Here is a 13802-nt window from a genome sequence, read left to right on the forward strand (position 1 = left end):
AACTGTGCCTTGTTTCCAGTAAGCAGAATTTGTCGCTTCCTGCATTTTCATTCATCCTCATGGCAAGAACCACCACTGAGGTGGGCCATTTTGCCCAGAGGCTTAGTCTGTTTCCTACGGCGCACAATTATATTTCCAGAGTCCTACTGCTAGTAGAGGGTAAGGGCTTGCTTTACATTAGGCATAGACAAACTCCAGCCCTCCAGATGTTTGGGACTACAGTGGTGCCTCGCAACACGAAAATAATCCGTTCCGCGAGTCTCTTCGTCTTGCGGTTTTTTCGTCTTGCGAAGCAACCCTATTAGCGGCTTAGTGGATTAGCGCTATTAGCGGCAAAGCGGCTAAGCGGCTATTAGCGACTTAGCGACTTAGAAAAAGGGGGGGGGGAGCGAAAAAAATCGCAAGACTTGCAAGACTCGCAAGACGTTTTCGTCTTGCGAAGCAAGCCCAAAGAGAAATTCGTTTTGCGAAGCGCCTCGAAAAACGGAAAACCCTTTCGTCTAGCGGGTTTTTCGTCTAGCGAGGCATTCGTCTTGCGGGGCACCACTATACAATTCCCATCATCCCTGACCACTGGTCCTGTTAGCTAGGGATGATGGGATTTGTAGTCCCAGACATCTGGAGGGCCGGAGTTTGCCTATGCCTGCCTTAGATGACTATGTGCTTAGAGAAATTCACAGGGAAGGAGCAGCTTATCAAGAGCAGGGCCATTGTCACATCTTGGCATGGGGAGGTATTGTCCAAATGGTTTGTTGTTGTGCTGGCACTTTGCATGTGGGAAAGGAGACCCATTTTTGTGTGAATCTTCTACTAGAATGGTGTTGTTGTTGTTTACGTTTTCTAGACTGGTGAGAAGGACCTGGTTAAATGGTGCTTGCCCTAGTGAAAGTAGTATCATCATTTCCCCAAGGGAGGTGGGTTTACTGAAAGTGAAACTGAGCTGGGGTCTAAGCTTAGATGTGGGGTAGACATCGCCTCCCGCACCAGGCCCTTTTTCAGTTGTGCATTCATGGTGGTTTTGAGGCTGCAAAATGCAATCCCGCTTTCGATGCAGTTTTGCAACTGCAAGGAAGTTTGGGGGTGCTTTGATTTTAATTGGGATGTGTCTCGCCAAACCAAAAATGAGCAAGGGGGTGGTGTGACTCCCCTATAAAGAAAGGTCACAGACTTGGAGACGTTTTAGTTTCGAGAAAAGGAAAATATGAGCCGCCATTACAGAGGTTTATGGAGAAAATGGGCTGAGGAGAGTTTTCATCCTGTCGTAACACAGGAATTTCTTGACACCCGGTGATGCCGAATGTTGGAGGAGCCAGATAAAAGGAATTTGTTATTTACACAGCCCACAGTTGTTGTTGTTGTTTATAAATGTTTTTATTTATTTTCAATATTGCAAAAAAGCATAAAGATCAACATAATGTAATATTTGGCTTGGCAAACATACGATCCTGGCAATGCATGCTAGAATCAGAGTCCATCAGCTTATTCCAAAAGGTCTCCCACATCCCTCCATGTGTGTTTGGTGGTTTTCTTCCACGATCTTCGTCTCTTATAGCCTGTGAATGGCTACCAGGAGCTACAGAGTGATAAACAATCAGATTTTCCCTGTGTTGCTCATATGTCAGTTTTTCTGCCAATGCTACCATACAGAATCAAGTACAGTCGTACCTTCGTTTTCAAACAGCTTAGTTCTCGAACATTTTGGCTCCCAAACGCCGCAAACCCGGAAGTGACTGTTCTGGTTTGTGAACTATTTTTGGAAGCCGAACGTCCGACAGGATGTTTTCTGCAGCCAATCAGAAGCCGCGCTTTGGTTTCTGAACGTTTTGGAAGTCAAACGGACTTCCAGAATGGATTCCGTTCGACTTCCAAGGAGATGAGCGCCGCAACACCAGAGTCGGCCACGACTGAACCTAATGGTCAGGGGTCCCTTTACCTTTAAGGAGTCTCAAAGCAGCTAACAATCTCCTTTCCCTTCCTCCCCCACAACAAACACTCTGTGAGGTGAGTGAGGCTGAGAGACTTCATAGAAGTGTGGCTGGCCCAAGATCACCCAGCAGCTGCATGTAGAGGAGCAGGGAATCGAACCCAGTTCACCAGATTACGAGTCTACCGCTCTTAACTACTACACCACACTGGCTCTTGGAAGGCTCTGACAAGGCCCTGGAGTTCTCATGCTTCCTTCCCCAAGCCTAGTCAGTGCACCCCAGCTTTGCGAAGGAGGTCAGAGGGCTCGAGGACCCTGTGAAAACCTCGTGCCTCCTTCGTAAACCCCAACACTTGGTATGAAACGTTGGACCAGCACATGGTTAAACTGTGGAACTCTCTCCCACAAGAGGCAGTGATGGGCCACTGATTTGCATGGCTTTTCAAAGAGGGTTGGACAAATTCTTGGAGGAGAAGGCTGTGCCCTGATGACTATGCTCTATATCCATAAGCAAGAGGCAGCAGTACTTCTGAATACCAATTGCTGGAAGTCACAGGAGGCGAGATGCTTGGTCTTGTGCTCGGAGCCTGCTTGTGGGCTTCTCATTGGGGCATTTGGTTGTCCACTGTGAGACCAGGATGCTGGACTAAATAATAATAATAATAATAATAATAATAATAATAATAATAATATCTTTATTGTCATTGCCCCCTCTCGGGGACAACGAAATTACTTGGCTGCTCCATCCACCCAGGTAGGGCACTCCACTCAAATGGGCCTCTTCCTATGTTCTTAAGTACAAGAGAGCAGGTCCCTGCCCCAAAGAGCTTACGGTGGCGCTGTGGTCTAAACCACTGAGCCTCTTGGGCTTGCCAATCAGAAGGTCGGCGGTTCGAATCCCCGCGATGGGGTGAGCTCCCGTTGCTCAGTCCCAGCTCCCGCCAACCTAGCAGTTCGAAAGCACGTCAAAGTGCAAGTAGATAAATAGGTACCACTCTGGCGGGAAGGTAAACGACATTTCTGTGCGCTGCTCTGGTTTTGCCAGAATGACCCGGAAAAACTGTCTGTGGACAAACGCCGGCTCCCTTGGCCTGTAAAGCGAGATGAGCACCACAACCCCAGAGTCATCTGCGACTGGACTTAACTGTCAGGGGCCCTTTACCTTTACCTTTTTACCAGGGAGGCAGCGGTGAAAGTAGAGAGGGAAAGAAGGGATTAGGTCAGCAGCAGTTTAGGATTTTTATCAGTTGCTGCCTCTGAGTGAGAAACCCTGGGCTGTGGAGGCCATGGCCGCCCCAAAACTGCAGACCACCCCATTCAATCTCCCTCTTGATTCAGTTCACATTGATTCCAAAAGAACTTGCAAACCAAAAGGCAACTATCCTTTGAAATTCACCCTTGCCCCAATGTTAGTTCTCTACCCAGCCAATGTTTACAAAACTGCATATCTTAGGGGGGAAATGTAAAGTATTTTTAAAACAATGCATACATTTGTGAAAATATATTAGGGGAAAGTGCTTGCAAAAATGTCTACATTCATCAAAACTGAAACCTTTTCTATTCTGTCAGGCCTATGCAGGCAATTAGGAATTCCTCTTTCCGCAATATCTGATTTCTGATTTCAACTTTTTAATGTGGCTTTTATTGCATGGTTCTGTGTGCAGTTGTTGTGAGCCACTTTGATATTTTCTTTATAAATTAGCTGAATATAAGTATCTTTGCAAACAAACAAATGATGTGTTCCTTGGGAGAAACTTGCACTAAAATGCGTACTGATTTTCGTGATTATCTGATTGCAGAAATGTGGAGAACTGGCTATAAGAGCTGTTCAACAGTGGAACGGACTCCCTCGGGGGGTTGTGGACTCTCCTTCCTTGGAGGTTTTTAAACAGAGGTTGGACGGCCGTTTGTCATGGATGTTTAGCTGAGATTCCTGCATTGCAGGGGTTGGTCTGGATGACCCCAGGGGTCCCTTCCAACTCTACAATTCTTTAAAACTGGGGAAAATGAGAAACTAAGATAACCTGAAACTGACAGGCCCTTCCATCCCTTTTCCCTTTGAGAGATTTCTTGATTTAACCCAGAGATGATGATGATGATGATGATGATGATGATGATGATGATGATACAGTGGTACCTCGGGTTACATACGCTTCAGGTTACAGACTCCGCTAACCCAGAAATAGTGCTTCAGGTTAAGAACTTTGCTTCAGGATGAGAACAGAAATCGCATGGTGGCGGCTAAAGTGGTGCTTCAGGTTAAGAACGGACCTCCAGAACGAATTAAGTATTTAACCCAGGGTGTTGTTGTTTAGTTGTTTAGTCATGTCCCACTCTTCATGACCCCCTGGACCAGAGCATGCCAGGCACTCCTGTCTTCCACTGCCTCCCGCAGTTTGGTCAAACTCAGGCTGGTAGCTTCGACAACACTGTCCCACCATCTCGTCCTCTGTCATCCCCTTCTCCTTGTGTCCTCCATCTTTCCCAACATCAGGGTCTTTTCCAGGGAGTCTTCTCTTCTCATGAGGTGGCCAAAGTATTGGAGCCTCAGCTTCAGGATCTGTCCTTCCAGTGAGCACTCAGGGCTGATTTCCTTAAGAATGGATAGGTTTGATCTTCTCACAGTCCATGGGACTCTCAAGAGTCTCCTCCAGCACCATAATTCAAAAGCATCAATTCTTCGGCGATCAGCCTTCTTTATGGTCCAGCTCTCACTTCCATACATCACTACTGGGAAAACCATAGCTTTAACCCGAGGTACCACTGTAATAATAATAATTTATTATTTATACCCCGCCCATCTGGCTGGGTTTCCCCAGCCACTCTGGGCGGCTTTCAACAGAATATTAAAATACAACAGAGATGGGGGCAAGTTGCGGTGGGAGGGCGCCTCTGACAATTTGGTTGCCTTGTTGGGATGGAATCAACAGATAGCAGCTCCCCTCCTTTGGCAAGTAGAGCTGCTTTTACATGTCTGCAAAAATTTGGCCCCTGCATATCTCATGGGGGCTAAGGGCTGAAAGCCAGCGACCTTGGATGAGCCGGCCGAGAGTAAATGCTCTTTCCATCTCTTTTGGGGTGTGTGTGTGTGTGTGTGTGCGCACACGCATGTTTGCGCACTCGATCCTGGCTGCTGCCCCAAAGGAAGGTTTGTGAATGGCGAAAGCCTTTTCGCCTGGAAAATTTTGTAAGCGCAGGTCACAATGAAGGTAGTAAAGTCCATCGGTAATAAGAATTGTCTTCTTTTTTTTTGCAGAGGAGAAATTTGCTTTCTTCCTCCTCCTCCTCCTCCTCTCTTCCATGCCTTCAAAGCGCCCCCCCCATCCCATGTTAAAACAGGAATCTATTCATCCGGCGCACAGAGGCCGGCAATTAATAGAGAGCCGAGGACGGGGATTGAATTTAAACTCACGTAGGCTCGCCAAAGGATTTGGTGTTTGGCGTTCGCTCTCCTCTCTCCCCAACCCCCCAGCCCTTCAGGAACTAAATATAGCTCCGTGGGGCCGTGTCGGATGCGAGTGTCTTCCGGAGGACTCAACAACATAACATTCTCCTCATGCAGCTTTTGGCCTTCCTTTAATGAGAGAATATTTTCTGCACACCGCAGCTCCCCCACAGCCCCTGAAAGAAAGGGGAAGGCAGTCTGCGTTTGCCCTTAAGTTACAAATCTGTGAGGGAATAAGTATTAAGTGCTGCTGTTGTTGTTGTTTTTAAAAAAAGAGGGCACGGGGGTTACTTCTTAGATTTGCCACAAATCTAAGTGATTTCTTGTGCCGGGGGGCTCTGGGCCATTTCAAGAGATTCCTGCCAAACCCCCAGTGCATAAATGCTGCTTTGTCTGCATCGAATTCATTAGTTTATTATTGCATTTATATTCCACCTTGTCCTCCAAGGAGCTGAAGGCGACAAGCACGTTTTAAACCTCTTCGTTTAATTCCCACAACAACCCTTTGAGGTAGGCTAGGCGAAGATGCTGCAAGAGAGAGCTCTGTGACCAGCTGGTAATATTTGGACCCTGGTCTCCTAGGTCCCTAGTCTGGCACTGCACTGCACCGGCTCGTAATTCTTATTAAACAAGAGCTACTAGTTATTAATTAAGAGCTTTTAGTATATGTTTATTTGTTAAATGATTTCTGTGCTCTCCCCTCAGGGTACATTGCCCATGCCCAGGCAGTTTCCAGGGGGGCAAATATTTTTAAAACGAAGCTTAGAAGCATCAGAAGATCCCAAGTTAAATACAGCAAATTTGCCATTTTCAAAAACCACAAACAGATCAGCAGCAAAACCTTTTTTCCCCTCCCTTTAACATAGGATTGCGTTTTTATTTTTAAAGGCTTTAAGAGTTCTCATAAAAGCCAGCCGTGACAAGGACCTTCCGTGTTTCTCGCTGGGGTGGAGAGAATTCCAAAGGGGTGGAGTCACCACTGAGAGGGCCCCGTCTCTTCCAAGGGAGAACGGAGGAGCCTGCTTTTGAAGGAGATCCTTGGATTGCGTGGCTTGGATTGGGGCAAGGAGTATAGGTGACTTGATAACATGCCAAGGTTCTCCCCCGCCCCCCCCAATCAACCCACGGATTATGGTTGTAAACCAAGGTATACCACTGTATTCTTAAAAACTTTTTTTTTTTTTAAAAAAAAGAAGCATTTTCAGAACTTTATTTTATATGTATGTAGATTCCACCTTTCTTTATTTTTATTTCGTTTAGGAGATTTATATACCACTGTTCACTCAACAACAAAGATCCCAGGGCGGTTCACAAAGAAATGTCATGTTTAAAAATCAAAAGGCAATTAATGTGAAAAGTAATTAGAAGAAAACCCCATTTAAAACTTCAGATAGATCTAGAATCCCTTAAGAGGCCTGCGAGAATGAGAACAATTTTGCCTGGTCATGAAAGGACGGCAGAATGGACTCTGGGCAGTCCTCTTTGGGGAGGGAATCCCAGCTAAAAATGTGTCATCGCTGTTAGTGAGAGGACCTGATGAAGGGTATCATCAGATGACCTCTGAATCTCGGCAGGTGTTCCATTAGGTACCTGGGGCAATGTCACATAGGGCTTTCAAAGCCATTACCTTGAGTTGGGCTGGCAAGTAAATTTGGAAGCCAATTAGCGCATTTTTCGCTCCATAAGATGCACCTAGTTTTTAGAGGAGGAGAACAAGAAAAAAAAATATTCTGAACAAAACAGTGGATTTTTGTGGTTCATGCTGTGGCCAAAGACATGTGATCTGACGGTGAGTTTGGGGTAGCCCAATGCAAAAATCCTGAGAATCCATGTGGATCCATGCTTTATAACCACGTTTTTGCGGCATTGTGGCCCCATTCAACAGTGGATGTGTGATTTTTTTTGGTGCAGGCTGTAGCCATGGACATCCTATGTGATCTGATGGTGAATTTGGGGTGACCTAATGCAAAACTCCTGAGGATCTATGGGCTTTTACCTCCCCCCTCCCAAGCAGCCTCCTTTATCTCTAGCGTCCCTTATCTCCCTCCTGATCGCTTACTGATCAGCTGCTTCCTTTCAGCACCCCCTTCCCTCTTGTTTTCCTTAGTATCTTTTCCTTAGCTAGAGCAGTTTTTTGCTCCTCCTTTTCTTCTAATTTCTCTCCTCATTGCTTTAGTCTTCCTGTCTCCTCTCCTTGCAAGTTCGCTGTCTTTACCTCCCCCCCTCCCAGGCAGCCTCCTTTATTGCTAGCATCCCTTATCTCCTTCCCGATCACTTGCCGATCAGCGGCTTTGTTTCAACACCCACTTCCCTCTTTTTTTAAAAAAAAAAAAAAAGCATGATCTGCTTTTTGCCCCTGGGCAATTCGGCTTCAGGGACCACACATTCGCTCCATAAGACGCACAGACACTTCCCCTTACTTTTTAGGAAGAAAAAAGTGCATCTTATGGAGCGAAAAATACGGTAAGTACTTTTAGTGCCCAGAAACCTTGCACCTGCAGTCTCTACTAGGTGTAGCAGAGGAGGATAGCTCAGTCGGTAGAGATATCCCTTACTCTTAATCTCAGGGTTGTGGGTTTGAGCCCCGCATTGAGCCAAAGATTCCTGCATTTTGGGGGTTGGGCTGGATGACCTCTGTGGTCCCTTCCCGCTCTGCAGTTCTAGGATTCTAATAGTTTCCAAATTGTCTTCAAGGGAAGCTCAGCATAGAATGTATTGCCAAAAGAGAACCAGGGTTCCTATCACTGCGGCCAAGATAGTAATGTCCCAGAGACTTTGCAGCTGGTGAAAGGCACTTCAACTCCAGACTGGGGGAATGTGGATCTCTCCAGAGCAGAGTCAGGCGGTGATCCACCCACTGAGCTTCTGTCTTGCTAGGATCGAGCGTCACCTTATTGGCTGCCATCCTGCTGTTGGTTCAATACTTCTTGTGCACACACACAAATACTGTATTCCAGATTGCGACATGTTTCTTACCGGTAAAAGGATGTGTTGATTTATTCTTTCTGATGGTTTTATCCATTTCCGCAGCGTCACTTGGAGATTTTCACACTTTGTCTCTCCTGCCAGGTCCTTCAGGGCATTTGAGGTGCCAGCTGGCCACTGGGCAAAGGAGCAAGTGTCAAGAATGGCACGCATGACAATGTTTATATGGTGTGCTTTTCTGTTTGCAGTGTGTGTGTGTGTGTGTGTGTGTGTGTTGAGCTCAAAGAGCAGATACTCTGACTTTTGGCAGAACTTTTAGCACTCAGTTTGCCTCACAGTTGAGGTTCGGCAAACTTTTTCTTTTTCCTTTCCCCTCTTAATTTAACGTGCCATGCAAAGCAATGTTTGCTTTCATCTAGCAAATCCAGCTCTTGGAACACGATGCTCATGAAATGGTTTTGGACATGGTGTTGGGGGAGAATCCAGAAATAGAGAGACTAAAGCCCAGATTTCAACGCAGGAGGGGGACTTGGCCTAAAAATTGGGTGCCTCAAAAGGAGAAGAATTGGCAAATTCTGTGCCATCGAGCTTCTCCCTTGGGCATCCCCTGGCCGCAGGTGATGGATGGCCAGCTGAAAGCATACTGGAACCAATAATTCCAGGAAAGCATTTTTCAGGGTGGGTGGGGGCTGTTTTCTCCTTTGAGAGCTGACTCGACTACTCTGCCAGGTTCCAGCCCAGAGCAATACAGTATTTACAGCCAAGCTGAAAAATCCCATGAAAATTGGTACTTCCAACGGAAGCATCTGTAGTCATTTTATTTCAACCAGATGTTACGGCAGGAGAAGGCTTCGGGAAGAGAGGATGTGCTCTTTGTGCTGTGTTTAGCACCATGTGCTGTGTGGGGGTCAGGAAGGAACCTCCTTACCCCCCAATCACTATGGCTATTGCAGGGATAGGGAGCTCCTGGCAACTTGGGCAAACATGTGGCCCTTGAGGCAACACTCTCCGGCCCTCAGGACTCTCCCCAGTCCTTGCTCCTACTTGCCTCTGCTTTGTCAGCTGAACGGCAATAAAGCATCTCCAGCCCAGGAAGTCTTTCTCTACCTGAGATCCTGGAAGAGTAGTCACAGAAGGTAATAGGGGTTTTGCATGTTACATGCAGCAAACATGCAATCCGTGTACATGTCAACAATACCTCAATACCTTAAGGGCCACCTCTCCCCGTATGAACCGACCCAGATCCTGCGCTTGTCATCTGAGGCCCTTCTCTATGTCCCCACTCCTAGAGAGGTTCGGAGGGTGGCAACAAGAGAACAGGCCTTGTCGGTGGTGGCTCCCCAACTGTGGAATGCTCTCCCCAGAAAGGCTTGCCTGGCACCGTCATTACACATTTTTAGATGCCAGGCAAAACATTCCTCTTTACCCAGGCCTATGGCTATTAAGTAATCTATGGCCTGTGAAAGTGTGTGGGAAAAGAGTTATTATGGTGATTATTTTACCATTAGGCTGTCTGCCAGTATGTTTTTAATTAAGTTTTTTTATCATGGAAGTTTTTAATGTGTTTCTATTGCGGTACACCACCCTGAGATCTTTTGATAAAGGGCAGTGTATAAATTGAAACAACAACAACAGTACACTGCATCGCACAAACGCTTGGACATTTATAGAGACGGCTTGTGCCAGTGTTCAGTATATATGAGTAATCTGAGCTAGATTGGAACTGGTAATTCCCCCCACACGAGGCTTGATGGACAGTTAGTCTGCTATAAGGACGGAATGGATAAAAATTTGAAATATAAATAATTCCCTGGAGTAAAGACGTCGTTTTTGTTGCAAAGCGAGATTCTTAGCGTCTCCAGCAAATCAGAAGGTGGAATTTGGTTAGAACTGAACGTAGAGATGTTGTCCTTGTGTCTCTCTCAGTTCCCACAAATTTCTCCAGTGACACCCCTCACTTAATCACACTTGCCTCCTTCCCTCTGAGCCCCTTTGCTTGGTCCCAGTAATATGGGACTAATTTGGGACCAATTTGGAATGTCGATAACTTAACAGAATATGCTGCTATTTTATTTGTTTTTTATTAATTGGCACGGGCAAAGATTAGTCAGGCCTCTGCCCCTTGGAGCTTCCAGTCTAAAGTTTGCTGATTGGGACAAAGAAGGTATGGGATGACACTTGTTTTGTTGTAACGTCATCTAACCTCCCTACAAACAAATCAGAGTGAATGTTCATTAAATAGCCAGCGTTGTCTAATCTCCCTGCAAACGAACCAGAATGAGTGCTCAGTTCAACAGGTGGTGCCCCGATCTTCCTTGTGTTCTTTTCTTCTGGGCCAAAGCTGAACTGGAGTGGGGATGTGCAGATGTGCGAAACTGTGGTTTGTGTAGGTAAACTGGCCAGCCAGGGGAGGAGAAGAAGACGAGTTTGGATTTGATATCCCGCTTTATCACTACCCTAAAGAGTCTCAAAGGGACATGGGTGGCGCTGTGGGTTAAACCACAGAGCCGAGAACTTGCCGATCAGAAGGTTGGCGGTTCGAATCCCCGTGATGGGGTGAGCTCCCGTTGCTGGGTCCCTGCTCGTGCCAACCTAGCAGTTCGAAAGCATGTCAGAGTACAAGTAGATCAATAGGTACCACTCCGGCGGGAAGGTAAACGACATTTCTGTGCGCTGCTCTGGTTTTGCCAGAATGACCCGGAAAAACTTTCTGTGGACAAATGCTGGCTCCCTTGGCCTGTAAAGCGAGATGGGTGCCGCAACCCCAGAGTCAGACATGACTGGACCTAATGGTCAGGGGTACCTTTACCTTTACCTTTAAGGAGTCTCAAAGAGGCTAACATTCTCCTTTCCCTTCCTCCCCCACAACAAACACTCTGTGAGGTGAGTGAGGCAGAGAGACTTCAGAGAAGTGTGACTGGCCCAAGGTCACCCAGCAGCTGCATGTGGAGGAGCGGGGAAGCGAACCCCGTTCCCCAGATTACGAGTCCACCGCTCTTAACCACTACACCACACTGGAACAGATGGAATGGGTTGTTGGCCCAAGTTGTGTGTTCCAGGTATCCTCACTTCGAAGTGGCTGTTCACTGGGGCTCCTTGGTTTGCATGGGGGAGGCTGTGAGGCCTCGTCCAGAAACTACAAAGCATACACCTTGCAAAATACGACCCACAATCCTTTGCAAGGTGCAGGAATCCCCAGAGCAAAGGAGTCAACCTGCAGAGGGTTTCCTGCCGGCAGAACGTTTTGAAACCGCCATCCGGCTGTGACGCAGCCACTTGTTCCATTTCCCACTCTGAAACCTGGAGACTTAGCACAGCAATGTCTTTTTTGCCTCTCCTATCCATACTTGCAAAACCCGTGGGGTGGGTGGAGGTGGGCGAGTGTGGGGACCCCCAGCCCCACTCGCTCCAGATACATCTGCCCTGCTCTTCGGTTTCTGTCTCTTGTGCTTGATTTCTCTGGAGGCAAGGCAGGAGAACCTTGCAGCCGAGCCACGGCAGGCCTAACCGCAGGCCCGGCTCGGAAGTCCCTGGGCTGGCTGGCGCCTTTGTGAATGGAGCAGAAGTCTTTTGCAAAGCCGCCTTTCATTCATGGGGAGGGCGGGGGGCCCTGCTTGCAAAGAGCTGCTTTGCCACACAGCTTCCTCTTTGGAAGGGTGCCTTTTCAGTTACGGCACCGAAACTGTTTTGATATGGGGGTGGGTGGGAGTGGGGTGGGGAGTTGGTTGAAGCAGAGATGCCAAACTTGGCTTTTTGACGAGCCTCTGAAACATAAAGGTAAAGGGACCCCTCACCATTAGGGTCAGTCGCGGATGACTCTGGGGTTGCGGTGCTCATCTCGCTTTATTGGCCGAGGGAGCCGGCGTACAGCTTCCGGGTCATGTGGCCAGCATGACTAAGCCGCTGCTGGCGAACCAGAGCAGTGCACGGAAACACCGTTTACCTTCCCACCAGAGCGGTACCTATTTATCTACTTGCACTTTGACGTGCTTTCGAACTGCTAGGTTGGCAGGATCAGGGACCGAGCAACGGGAGCTCACCCCGTCGCGGGGATTCGAAACATAGCTGTCAACTTTTCCCTTTTCTTGCGAGGAATCCTATTCAGAATAAGGGAATTTCCCTTTAAAAAGGGGAAACGTTGACAGCTATGCTCTGAAACAGCTCTTGTGCAAATACTCACCCACATTTCTCTATTTATTTATTCCTGACTTCTGTTTATTAAAATGTTTATATCTTGCTTGCCTTTTGGCGGCGAAGCTGTCCCTTGCAGCTGCAGTTGGACTCCTGTTCCCATTGTCCCTGACCAGGGGTTGTGTTGATTGGGACTGATGGGAGTTGGAGTCCAACAGGGATGGCGAGGAGGGGCGAAACCAGCGCGGTTCAGATTTTAATGCGAACCTGCCTGATTTGCACTTTCCGAAAGAGTCCGTAAACTGAAACTCGGCTGTCGCTCGAAATTTGCACCTCTCCAGATTTTGTGGTTTCTCCAAACAAATAAGGCACACAAAGTGCAGTGGGCATAAGAGGCATATATTAGTGAAAATAACATATAAAAAGGCGTATGTTGGGGAAAGTTGCTTTGTATGCAATGTGCCTTTGAGAGCAACAAGATATGAGAGACTGAAAGAGTCTGAAATTGACAGGTATGCCTATCCATCAAACAGCTTCTGGAGACCTCAAAAGCACAAGAGAAACAAGTCTTGTCGGTTCAGTCTTTGTCTCTGAGGCAGGGGCTGAATCCAAAATTCCTTGCGTAGAAAGCTTGGTGTATAGGAGGAGGCAGGTTGAAGCGTAGAAACGCACTCTTATCACGCTCCAGAGCATCCCTGGTTCTGCGGTACGCCTTTGAAAGTCTGTGCCTTGCCTTTGAATCTGTAAACGGATTTCAAATTAAACATTTTCTCTGTAGGAAGAGGTTGGCATAGAGCACTCGGCAGAGAAGGGGTGGTGTAGATGAGCATTGGGCCAAAGATTGGGAGATCCTGGTTCATTTCCTCATTCAGACAAGGAGCTCGTTGTGTGACCTGGTCGTACTCTGCACCCCCAGCTTTCTAACCTACCCCACAGGGTTGCTGTGAGTGAGGGTTAAAAGGGGCTGCCGAGCTCCTTACAGAAAGGTTGGGTTTCAGTGTAATAACTAGGTAAAGGGACCCCTGACCATTAGGTCCAGTCGTGGCCGACTCTGGGGTTGCGGTGCTCATCTCGCTTTATTGACCAAGGGAGCTGGCATACAGCTTCTGGGTCATGTGGCCAGCATACTAAGCCTCTTCTGGCGAACCAGAGCAGTGCACGGAAATGCCGTTTACCTTCCCGCCGGAGCGGTACCTATTTATCTACTTGCACTTTGACATGCTTTCGAACTGCTAGGTTGGCAGGAGCAGGGACCGAGCAACAGGAGCTCAACCCGCCGCGGGGATTCGAACCGCCAACCTTCTGATCGGCAAGACCCGCATCCCCTGTAATAACTAGAGATTAATAATAAAATGAATAAATAAATGCTAATAGTTA

General features: G+C 47.4%; 1 protein-coding gene and 1 long non-coding RNA gene across 3 annotated transcripts in view; one reads left to right on the forward strand and one right to left on the reverse strand.

Moving 5' to 3' along the window:
- Nucleotides 1-2046, reverse strand: part of LOC309345521 — a 330624-nt gene extending 328578 nt beyond the window's left edge. The window contains exon 1 of the long non-coding RNA XR_014158283.1: nucleotides 1911-2046. This is a non-coding gene — a long non-coding RNA (uncharacterized lncRNA). The remainder of the gene's footprint in view (nucleotides 1-1910) is intronic.
- SH2B3 (SH2B adaptor protein 3) overlaps nucleotides 1-13802 on the forward strand; it is a 69812-nt gene that overhangs the window by 16449 nt on the left and 39561 nt on the right. The gene's annotated exons all lie outside the window — the stretch shown is intronic.

Source organism: Podarcis erhardii, assembly GCF_964252035.2.
Source record: "Podarcis erhardii genome assembly, chromosome: 7".
Taxonomy (NCBI): Eukaryota; Metazoa; Chordata; class Lepidosauria; order Squamata; family Lacertidae; genus Podarcis; species Podarcis erhardii.